Source organism: Phoxinus phoxinus (assembly GCF_949152265.1).
Source record: "Phoxinus phoxinus genome assembly, chromosome: 1".
NCBI classification, from domain to species: domain Eukaryota; kingdom Metazoa; phylum Chordata; class Actinopteri; order Cypriniformes; family Leuciscidae; genus Phoxinus; species Phoxinus phoxinus.
In genome coordinates this window covers 40097044-40108878 of record NC_136876.1, presented here as the reverse complement: position 1 = coordinate 40108878, position 11835 = coordinate 40097044, and the positions used below count along the sequence as shown (strand labels likewise).

Genomic DNA, 11835 nt, shown 5'->3' with positions numbered 1-11835 from the left:
TATTATAGTTTACATTTATATAAATGCAATTCACTGAACATCAAGGTTTTTTTTTGTTTTGTTTTTTCACTTAATTAGGACTTAAGTACATATTTACATGTAATTTCATAATTACTAATTTTCTTTGAAATATGGTTAAACTGCCGAATGGACTGAAAAAAACATTAATTTTAAACTAAAATCTCCTTTGTCATTTCTACTGAAACTTGTAAGGCATGTGCTTGATTATATTTTAAAATAACACAGTTGTAATGATGAAGTTGCAATTTAGTACATTTACATTAGTGTAAATAGTGGTAGATGTTTTTACATCTATCTATATGTTCAGAGACTTTCACCGAGAATTTCACCGTCGGTACACTTGTGTATAAGATGTGCGACATTAAAGAGAATAATAAAGAATAATACGTGTAGCCTAAATAGCAGTTAGATGCTATTTATACTTAGTACAAAGTGGCAAATATTATTATACAATAACAACATTTTCAGTGTATATGATTATATTTACTAAAATCAAAAAAGAATGCTGCTTTATTGGGACTTTAACTTGCACTTGACATTCCCCTAACCCTACCTGTTAAACACTGTATTACCACTATTGAATAATCTTTCAATAAAAAAAAAAATTATTTCCACTTTTCAAATATTTTCTTAATTTTCATTTACAATTCTCAAATGATACCCCCCCCCCCCCCTCAAAACAATAAGTTCAGATCTCTAAACACTTAGTTTCTTGTTCACATCAGATGTGAAGTTCTTATTGATTTGCAAAAGAGTAAGTACAATTGTCTACAATTTGCACAATGACTGAATGCACATGGATTGTTGAACAGAACTGATGAGTTGATTCTCCGTGAAATTGTCAAACTCTTCACAACATCTACTGTAAACATACTTTCATCGTGTGAGCCATCATGTTGGCAGGCCTGCCGTTGTAATGAAATAGGAATCACAATCTTACTAACCAACCAACCAACCAATCAAGTTTGGAAAAATATACAAATATGGAGTTTGCTAACAGCACAATTACCATCATTTTTTAACATGGAGGGAACAAACATCACAACTCTGAACAGCAGCAGTCATTTTTTTCCCCCTAGAAATGGAAGAGAAATAGGAAGAAATAACCAAGAAGATATGTACTGTATGTGTTAGAGAAAGACACAATACAATACAAAATTGTCAGCAAATTTTCTGCAAAAATAAATGTACTGTATAAATACACGTTCATTTTCTTTTTGTGTACTACAGTATTGACTTTTCCCAGTCGATTTTTACCTACTCTCTGAATCTGTATTTACACTGACACAACAGATATATTGTACAGCATAAGCAGTTAGAGTTAACAAAAAAGTAGAAAAAACATGAAATTTGTATATAGCAAATATTTCCATGGTGAAAAAAACATCTTAAAATTTTGACCTTTTTATTTTGGTGGCACAATAACTAGGTTTTGAAGCATGATTTAAATGTTTTGGAGTTATTACGTTTACGGCATGCCATAGAGTTCTGATGTTCCAGCAAACAGTTGAGCTTACAGTTTAGAAAATGTTAAGACTGTTTCTAAAAATGTACCAAAGTGATTGAGAAAAACTGTCAAATGAATTCCTCACCTACTTGACATGAGATGGGAGAAGAATGAGTTTGGAAAAAAGGGCGGATTCGAACTTGGGTCGGTCAGGCCGAAAGCTAACGCCACTGCTCCTGTTATCAGAAGGGTAATTTCTTTTGTAATTTTGTCTGGCTCAACCAGACAATGGTGGGTGGAGTTAGTGTAAATAGCCTCTGCTAACAAGACGGGCTATTTGCACTTGGTGTAAATAGACACAGTTTAAAATACGTTACATTTAAATGTAATATCCCATAACACACTACAGTTAAAATCATTATCAAGTACTTTACTCTTTAGGCAAAACATCAAAATATGTCTTTAAAGCAAAACAAGATTATTGAAACATACTTATTTAAAAGTGCACTATCGTGTACTGAAGAATGTTAAGAAACATAGTCATGAAAGTGTTCTCTCTTTGAATTAGGGATGCACGATTTATCGGCCACCATATCGGTACCGATATATGACCATAATCGGCCTGGAGAGAAAATGTGTCCGATATAATAAAGCCGATAAATAATGGATTATTTCCTTCAGCTGAGACACTCTAGATGCGCACTGTTGATGAATTGCTTGAAATATGTTTAGAATCACTTCAAAAAGCAAAACACAGTAAAGTGCAACATGTGCAGCGCAAGTCTGTCATATAAAGGCTACATCAAATTATAATGAGAACATTATAATTGTGTGCTTGGGACATGGCTTTTAATGGTGAGACTTTTGTTTTTGTAATCAGGCTTTTAAAAATTATATTTAAAAAATTATATTTAAAATAATCGTAATTATATAATAATTATAATAATTATAATCGGTCAACATTTTCATATCGGTGCATCCCTATTTAAAATACACTTAAGTGGCCATTTATTTAACTAATTTCTTGTTATTAATTGATATTCATTTATATTAATATTAATATATGATTAATATTACACTTTATTTCATTCAAGCTTTTTTTAATATATCATTTTTAATATTTGATGGACACTACATTCAATGCAATAAAAGTGCACTTGTCGAGTTGAGACCACCTGCTCCCACTGCAAATGAATACACCCCCCCCCCCCCCCCCCCCCTTACTGTTATTGTCATAAGCATTAGGTGGCTAAATCCGAGGCATTAGGATGATCCCGCCGGATAACAATAATATGGTTTAAGTCAACGAACAGATGAACGGATATCCATGGCACAGATCCATCACAACATCACTGCACCTTTCGCCACATCTGGACAACCGTGTAATTCGTCGGCTGGATTCTCACCTCTGTATCCTCCAGCGGGTGACATCACTGAGGCATTATCCTCTCACTTCCCATTAATGCCATTGTTTGTATGATCTTACTCCAAGCAGACAAACAAAACAACAAGCCCAGATGGCTTACATGTGTACCGCTCATCGTGCAAACATGGTCCGCACCCATTTGTTATATTTTCCCCTGCCCATTCTTTCATATATATATATATAATGCCCAGAGCAAATCACTTAACCTAAATAGGTTCTAGAAGTGCTGCTATATGATTAGATCCAGACTGGAGAATTGTATTGCTGGCCAATATGGCATAGCTGTGCACTACATGGTGGCTGAATGGCAAGTTGAATTGGATATGGGCACATCTGCTAAGCCCCAATAAACTCATTGTGCTCCTTTAACAATTCACTGGCATAGTTAGCAGATGCATTTAATGTGTGGTAAGCCTGTTGTATTTTGCTTTATCAGCAGCTGGGGTGAGGAATTCAGCGTCGGCGAGGTGTCATGTTAATAAAGGGACAGTGTGTCACAGGTTTTTTTACTTCCTGTAAGGCTCAGAGTGAATGGACTTCCCACCAGTCTATGGCACTCTTGTTATTAGACTGGGCAATCTCTCAGGCTGACACGTCCCGTGGGGACTTTGGCTTCTACTGTATTCTGAAGGGCCACAAGCTCTTCTTTGTGGTAATGCATATATGCGTGTATTTTTATACTGTCTTTACACTACTTTTGGCATTTTTTATTCTGTGTATTTACACAAAATGAAACCGTAACTAATATTACACAGCTACACAGACTTAATTATGATATTTTTGGGTGAACTATCCCTTTAATATATATTTTAAATGTACTAAATCGCAACTTTATTATTACTAATGTGGAATTTAGAGATTTATTTATAATACATGATATGTAAGTTTTAATCAAAATTATATTAATGTATATTTTAGTTTACCATAAATTATTGTCAGTGCATTTGGCAGTACACGTTAACAGTATTTCAAAGACATTTGTGACACTGGATCACAAAACCAGTCACAAGTCGCACGGGTATATTTGTAAACGTACACTCAAAAAAATAAATTGTTGAATGAACATGATTTAATCGTATCACCCATTATGCATCTAAGCAAGATTTGAATATTTTATTTGAACACAATATTGGTTTGTAAATTGAACATGATTGTAATATGTCAATGCAACTTCTTTGCAACTAATTGAATCAACATGTTTGTATTGTGTTAGACTAATCAAATGTATTCTCATTCACTCAAAGCACAGGAAAGCAGAATCACCAAAGGAGAAAATCAAATTTTTAAGTCACCATTATGGAGATCAGTGTGTGTTTTAGTTGGGCTCTTCACCCTTAAATTATTAACTTTAAGTATTGTTTGGCTGCTGTACATGAGTTATATCAGCCAGATGAACAAATAGGAACGGTGTTCTGATGGTGTTGGTTGTGTATTAACATAACCATTATTTCACAATCATTTAACCTGAATCACTGAACTCATATAGAGTCCAATTTATGGGTTAGGTTTAATTTATTTATTTTAGCTGCATAATAGGTTTAGCCTTTTCAATAAAATTAAAACGATCAAATCAATACAAATAAAAAAATATATACACACAGTTGTTTTTTAGGCACACACAGACATCAAGAATCGGTGTATGAATCTCAACAATGGTGACATTTATAAAGCATGTTGCAGTGCATTCTGTGTTGCACCAATCAAAACTCATTCATAGCTCCCATCATGCATTGCTGCATGAATAAATAATGAGCTTATGATCAGAGGTGATCTGTTTCTCACCATTGCTGAGATTCATACGTTAAATATTGATGTCTGTGTGTGCCTAAAAAATAAATGTGTATATAAATATGTATATATATTTTTTATTTTTATTGATATGATCGTTTAATTTTATTGATAAGGCTAAACATGTTATGCAGCTAAAATTAATAAAATAAACCTAAATCATAAATTGGATTCTATATGAGTTCAGTGATTCAGGTTATATGATTGTGAAATAATGGTTATGTTAATACACAACCAACACCATCAGATCACCGTTCCTATTTGTTCATCTGTCTGTTATAACTTATGTACAGCAGCCAAACAAAACTTAAAGTTAATAATTTAAGGGTGAAGACCCCAACTAAAACACACACTGATCTCCATAATGGTGACGTACAAATTAGATTTTCTCCTTTGGTGATTCTGCTTTCCTGTGCTTTGAGTGAATGAGAATACATTTGATTAGTCTAACACAATACAAACATGTTGATTCAATTAGTTGCAAAGAAGTTGCATTGACATATTACAATCATGTTCAATTTACAAACCAATATTGTGTTCAAATAAAATATTCAAATCTTGCTTAGATGCATAATGGGTGATACGATTAAATCATGTTCATTCAACAATTTATTTTTTTGAGTGTATGGGTCAAAATTATCGATTTTTCTTTTATGCCGAAAATCATTAGGATATTAAGTAAAGATCATGTTCCATCCATATATTTTGTACATTTCTTACCGTAAATATATAAAACATTTATTTTGGTGAATGAATGCAGCACAATCGCGAACATAAATGGACAACTTTAAAGGCGATTTTCTCAATGTTTCGATTTTTGTACACCCTCAGATTCCAGATTTTCAAATAATTGTATCTCGGCCAAATATTCTCCTATCCTAACAAACCATATATTAATGGAAAGATTTATTCAACGTTCATATGATGTATAAAATCTCAATGTAAAAATAAAAACAATTGACCCATGTGACTGGTTTTGTGGTCCAGGGTCACATATTAGTCTCTCTTTTTATCCGGAGGTTACCGTAGTCAGCCGGATACGAGCACAACGCATCCCTGAAGTGTCAGCAGAGATTGTATCAACTAGACTCTCCCCTGTGCAGGCCTCATCGAGACGACAGCCATCGGCACTGATCCTCAACAAACCCGTCTCCATACCGGCGTGACGAATCCGATCTTCAACCAGATGGAACTGGATAAATATTCTGATGTTCTGATCCAATCTGACTTCTGACCTGTAATGCTGCTTGAATCATACACTCTGTTCGTCCGTTGGTCAGAGGAGAACTGCCCCCGACTGAGCCTGGTTTCTCCCAAGGTATTTTTCTCCATTCTGTCACCTGATGGAGTTTGGGTTCCTTGCCACTGTCGCCAGGGTGGCAAGGAACTTGATGTCTGAACTCTGGCTTGCTTAGTTGGTATAACTTAATATTCAACAATATTATTGATCTGACTGCACTGATGCTGTTGTATGAGAACTGACCTGAGCTGGACAATGACATCACTGTTTTCTAAATAACAGATAAATCAACTAAGTTAATAACTAATGATTTTTACAACTGAAATGAATCAACACTGAAGTTATTTAAAGGGGTGGTAAAGTATGATTTCACTTTTCTAACTTTAGTTAGTGTGTAGTGTTGCTGTTTGAGCATAAACAACATCTGCAAAGTTACAACGCTCAAAGTTCAAAGCAAAGGAAGATATTTGCTTTTTAAAGAAAAGGACTACAACAAACGGCTGGTAGGGACTACACAACATTCCTCCCAGGTTAGTGACATCAGCAAGCCTAAAATATACATAAACCCCGCCCCCGGGAACACACAGTCCATGTTGAGACGAGGAAAAGTTGTTGTATAAGAGTACATTTGTGAGTCAGCTCAAACTTTAGCATCCATCTTTTCACATGCAATAGAAAGTCACTCTGTGTGTATCTCACAACAGTTCCTATACGAGCGATTTATAGATTATCATGACATAATATCCTAATTGAAGATAGTTAACTCCATATCAGCAACATAAATGCATCAACTAATCATCCAGAGACGTCCTGTTGCATTCCACATGTTGTCATTTCTTCTTGAGTCTCTCCATCTTTGTCTGACTAAAGGCAGAACAGTTTCTGTCATTTTAGTGTGTCTGCGTGAGGTAATCGCAGCTGCTAACACACATGAGCTCTTGAAACCCCGCCCTCTGCAGCAGCTCATTTGCATTTAAAGGGCCAGGCACAAAACAGTGCGCTTTTGCAAACCCTTAAAAAGTGACAACTTTAACATGCTATATAAAAATATCTGTGGGGTATTTTGAGCTAAAACTTCACACACACACTCTGGGGACATCAGAGATTTATTTTACATCTTGTGAAAAGGGCATTTTACCACCCCTTTAAGCTGGACAATGGCACTATTTTCTTATAGAGCTGCTGTACACCCGACACAATCTGTGTTGCATATTTTTTCCTGGCATCACTGTAAAACTGCTTTGAAACAATCTGTATTGTAAATGACTTGACATTAGCATTATGAAATTTCATATAAAGATGTACTTAAGCCATATTTAAGCACTTAAAATAGCACTCTTAAGTTCAACTAATTGCATTTAATATAAATGTAAAATGTCATACATTTGCATTTAATCACAATTAACATGCAATTAAGTGTCTGGAAACAGTCAGTTCATAATCAAGTTTATTCTTTTGAAGTATTTCCAGAAGTACTCTTCATAAAAGTATGCTAATAAAATTGCAACAACGTAGCCAACAACATTGAAGCTATTTAAGGGAGCCAAATCTTTTGAAACAAGCAAGTAACTGATTAAATAATTACAACTCCATCAAAGCTGTATTTTGTGTTCAGACTTAAAAAAAAATATGAAGGTTTTTGAATGAATAAATCTTGATTGTGGTGGCATAATCAGATCAGCTTATCTTGAACAGACACAGTTCATAAATACAACTGAACTAGACTATGACTCAGAAATGCATGATAAAATACAGCATTTAACTTAATACAGCGCTATAAAAAGGTGCAAATTGCCATACTGGGACTTGTCAGCAAACAGACTTGAATCATACTTTCCAGTGCTACATCTGAAACAGTGACAGTGTGATATTGAAAACAGTGATGTATTGTTGATGTGCAAATACCAGTTATTGTTCGTAAAAAAATAGCTTGAATTTTACAATAGTGTCTCTTAAAAAAACTGCTCTGTTATTAAAACATATGAGAAGAAAAGCTACTGAAAATGTAGCTAGGTCATATTTCACATATGAAAAAATACAAGATGGAGTTGTTTTCCTCATGTAAACAACAAGGTGTGTTTTTCAGGATTTAATGCTATCGCAGAGACATTTGGTCCATGTAAATGTAACCGAATGAATGATATGAGTGGTGGTGATTGACGGTTGTGAACACCAATCCGAAAGGAGTATCCACTATTTAAGAGCTGGTTGGTTATGGCCTGGGATGCGTCACGTCCGGCTCCTCCCGTTCTTCCGTTGTTGACAGTGGACACAGGTATGCTTCATTAGCCGGTAGCAAGTTTTGTTGTTTGCGGTGTGCATGACAGTAATGATTAATGGTGCATTCTAGCCTGTCTTTTCTCCGCCCGGCTTCCCTCGGCTTGTTTTAAGTGGATGCTAAGACAACTAATCTCTCAGGTATGTGCAAACTGTTTTATGGAAAGCAGATTGGTTAGCCTTGTGGGGTTTGGGGATTAGTTGACGTTTCGCGTTGTGTGCAGTACTCCCTGTATCTCAGCTGAATGGCCGTTAGATGAATACCGTATACCCGTGCCTGTAAAGGGATAATAGAGCTCATCTCCATTTTGTGGTAAGTGTTATGCGCACAGTGATATGCGAAGAATTTTAGCAGGTGGGGTACGCATTTTAGTAATTATTTTCTGTGTGGATTTGTCTCAGGATTCTCTCTCTCTCTCGCTCGGGAGCGATTTGTTTCTGCTGTAGTTGCAGTTCCGGTTGCTTCTCTGTTGCCATACTGCGAGAACGCCGTATCGTCCAACTAATCAAGAGGATTGTCGCTGTTTGGTTTCTTTAAATTATAGTTTAGTGTATTTGAGGTGACGTTCAATTTGTGAAATGAGAAGATAACCCCGCGGTTGCTTCTTTCAAGCTGGTCTGAATTGAGTTAATTTTGTTTCTTTTCTTTTCCTATTGTATTAATATCTGTATATTGTTTGATATTACTTTATTTTGCCCTGTTCTTGTGATCCGTGATGTAATCAAATTGTGATTTATTGTAACTGTTTTGAAGTTTGTTTCTTTATTTTCTTGCAGTCGCCGGGGTCCCACGGGTGACGGTCTCTTGTGGTGGTGGTGGTGCTCCTCCTACTGTTGCCGTGCTACACTTGTGAAGTGTTTTGGTTGCGTAATCTGAGTGCACGGTGTTGTGTGTGTGTGTGTGCGCAAGTGTGCTTTTGCTTAACTAGCTTAGTGACCCCTTCTTCGTGGTGAACCCCGGCCCTGTAAGGTTGTATTTCTTTTCTTTTCAGTGTGTACTTGATGGTGATGTGAATCATTGTATGTCATTTACTGTTCTTTGTCTTGAAGCCGATGTCAGCCATGCACTGAGTCATCAGACACATGCTGGTGCAACGGAGGTTATTTTAATCTGAATTTCATTCCCTTTTTAAATATAACTTAATATCAATAAAATTTTGTACTACTTCATGATACCCACGTTTCTGCCTACCTTCTTAAAGAGAGTCGAACCTGTGTGACCTAAATTTTTAGGTATCATTCATATTTCCCGGGGTGAAATTCCCATGGGTGGCGTAGTCTAAATTCCTTGTGTCTGAAACCTGTACTACTCCGTCACATAAAGATGGTAAAACATTACACGCACTTTACTAAACCTTCCCACATATGTACAATGTGTTTCAGCATTAAACAAGAACAGGATAGCTACACTGTAACAGCTTGAGAATGAGTGTGTGTAAATGAATACGCGTGTACGAGTAAATCTGAAGGATATTGAGAGCATTAGTTGTTAAGGTTAATGTTCGCCATCAAACTTTAATTAGTGAAAATAACAGGAAATGATAACCAAATTAAAAACGGAAAACTCTTACATTACATCAAGATGTGAGGGAGGGTCTAATGAGACCACACCAAATAAAACTTGATAACCCACAAAACAGCAGCTTAGAGCTTGGATCTGTGCCACCCGAGCTGCCCCGCGGCCTGTCATTAAATCATGAGGTTATAAACTCCGCCAGCAACGAGTGAACTTGAACAGGACGTTAGCTCTGATTGACCGTGATAAATGCTGCACATTCTGTTGGCGTTTGCCTCAAAATCTGTAGTCCATCTAGTCGTAAGATTTTGCCCTCAGCACTGAAGCTAAGTAGATCTGTGGCATGTGGTGAGAACGCTTGTCTCAAATGAGTACCAGATGACTGAACGACAGATTTACCGCTGCAACAGAAATACTTTGCCATGTTTCATGTGGACTGGACTGGAGTTAGTCTGGCATTCTTCCCACGGTCCCACGGCTTGGTGCGTGTCTGCCCGCCTGGCCGCTTGTGTGGGACCGCCCCATTATGCTACGCAACCAGCCGTTATGACTAAATACACATGTAGTACAGGCCTACGGGGGTCCCCTGGTGTGACAAACAAACCCCTAAATTGACCAAATCTAAAACCGAAATGTCAAAAGCCGTGTTATTATCACAGGAGGGCAACAAGACACAAGAGAGAGGCGCCACATGTACCTTAGAAACCATGGCAACATTCTCATCTGACTACTTCTGCGCATGACAAAGCACCAAATCACCAAAAAAAGACTCTTTGTAAGTCTTTCTTTTTCTTTTCTGTTTCCTCAAATACATTTACATACCTGTGTCAACCATTTAACTGGGAACTGGACACATCTTGCCACTTTTAGAAATATGTAAGCTCGCACAAAAGGACAGCATTAACGGGATAATTCACCCAAAAATGATAATTCTGTCATAATTTTCTCGCCCTCATGTCGCTCCAAACCCGTATGACTTCCTTTCGTCTGTGCAACACACACACACACTCACACACAAAAAAAAGGGTTTGTACTTTTGTCCATATAATGAAAGTCGTTGGGGTCCAGTGTTGTTGTTTGGACCCCATTGACTTTTATTGTAGAGACAAAATAATGCCATAGGCATAAAAATTAAAAAAAAGTATTCTATTAATGTATCTTTCACAGAAGCAGGGTTATTATAGTTAACCAAAACTAAAGCCATTAGGAAAAAAATATACTTGAAATATAATAAATGTTAACTAAAATAAAATAAAGTATAGGAAAAAAAACTAGTTGTCTAAGCAATATTTCTCATTTTCATTTAGTTTAACTTGATGTATTAAAAATAACTTAAACTAAAACAAAAAAAATTATTAATAAAAATTATATATACAGTATATATACACATAAAAACACAACCAATAAAAATGACAAAACACAACAAAAATATTAACTTTAACTAAAAATGAAAACAGAAAATACAAAATAAAAACGAATTCAAAATATATATATAAAAATTATAATAAACACGGCACAGAAAAAGTAGTGCTGTCAAATCGATTAATTCATTGCATCTAACATAAAAGTTTGTGTATATAATATGTGTGTGTGAGTGTGTATATATATATATATATATATATATATATATATATATATATATATATATAATACACACACATATGGGTGAGCAAAGGCCCGTCCACACCAAGAATGATAACTACAACTATAAAATTTTAATAACCTAATTCTATGAGAATAGTAGCTTTAGTTTAAGTTCACAGCGATAACGATAAAGAGGAACAATATCATTGGAATCCCTTTCAGACTGATTTTTTTTTCCAGCTGATCAATGATAAAAACATTGACAGCCAATCAGAATCCATCCTGTTTTAACGAGCTCAAGCATTTAAAGCGGTAGACGACAAAACTGCAACGCAAGCTCATAATAAACAGAATGTTATAGTGCATCGATGTAGATGCTAAAGTTATCATTATAGTTATGAACGGTCATCAAACGACTGGCCTGAATGTTACCTAATTCATCTAAATGATATTCACAAGCCAGGTTGACAAGGTTTGTAATGTGCCCCTCCCACTGCGTTCCAGCTTGCAATAAACATTTTAAGAGAAATGTGCAG

The 11835-nt window shown here is 35.7% G+C and overlaps 1 long non-coding RNA gene across 1 annotated transcript; it reads left to right on the top strand.

Annotated features, from left to right (window-relative positions):
- The first annotated feature begins 8130 nt into the window (after window positions 1–8130).
- LOC307003125 lies at window positions 8131–10725 on the top strand. Its single transcript, XR_013798630.1, has 3 exons — window positions 8131–8340; window positions 8424–8512; window positions 8602–10725. It is a non-coding gene; the product is annotated as an uncharacterized lncRNA (long non-coding RNA).
- The last annotated feature ends 1110 nt before the right edge of the window (window positions 10726–11835 follow it).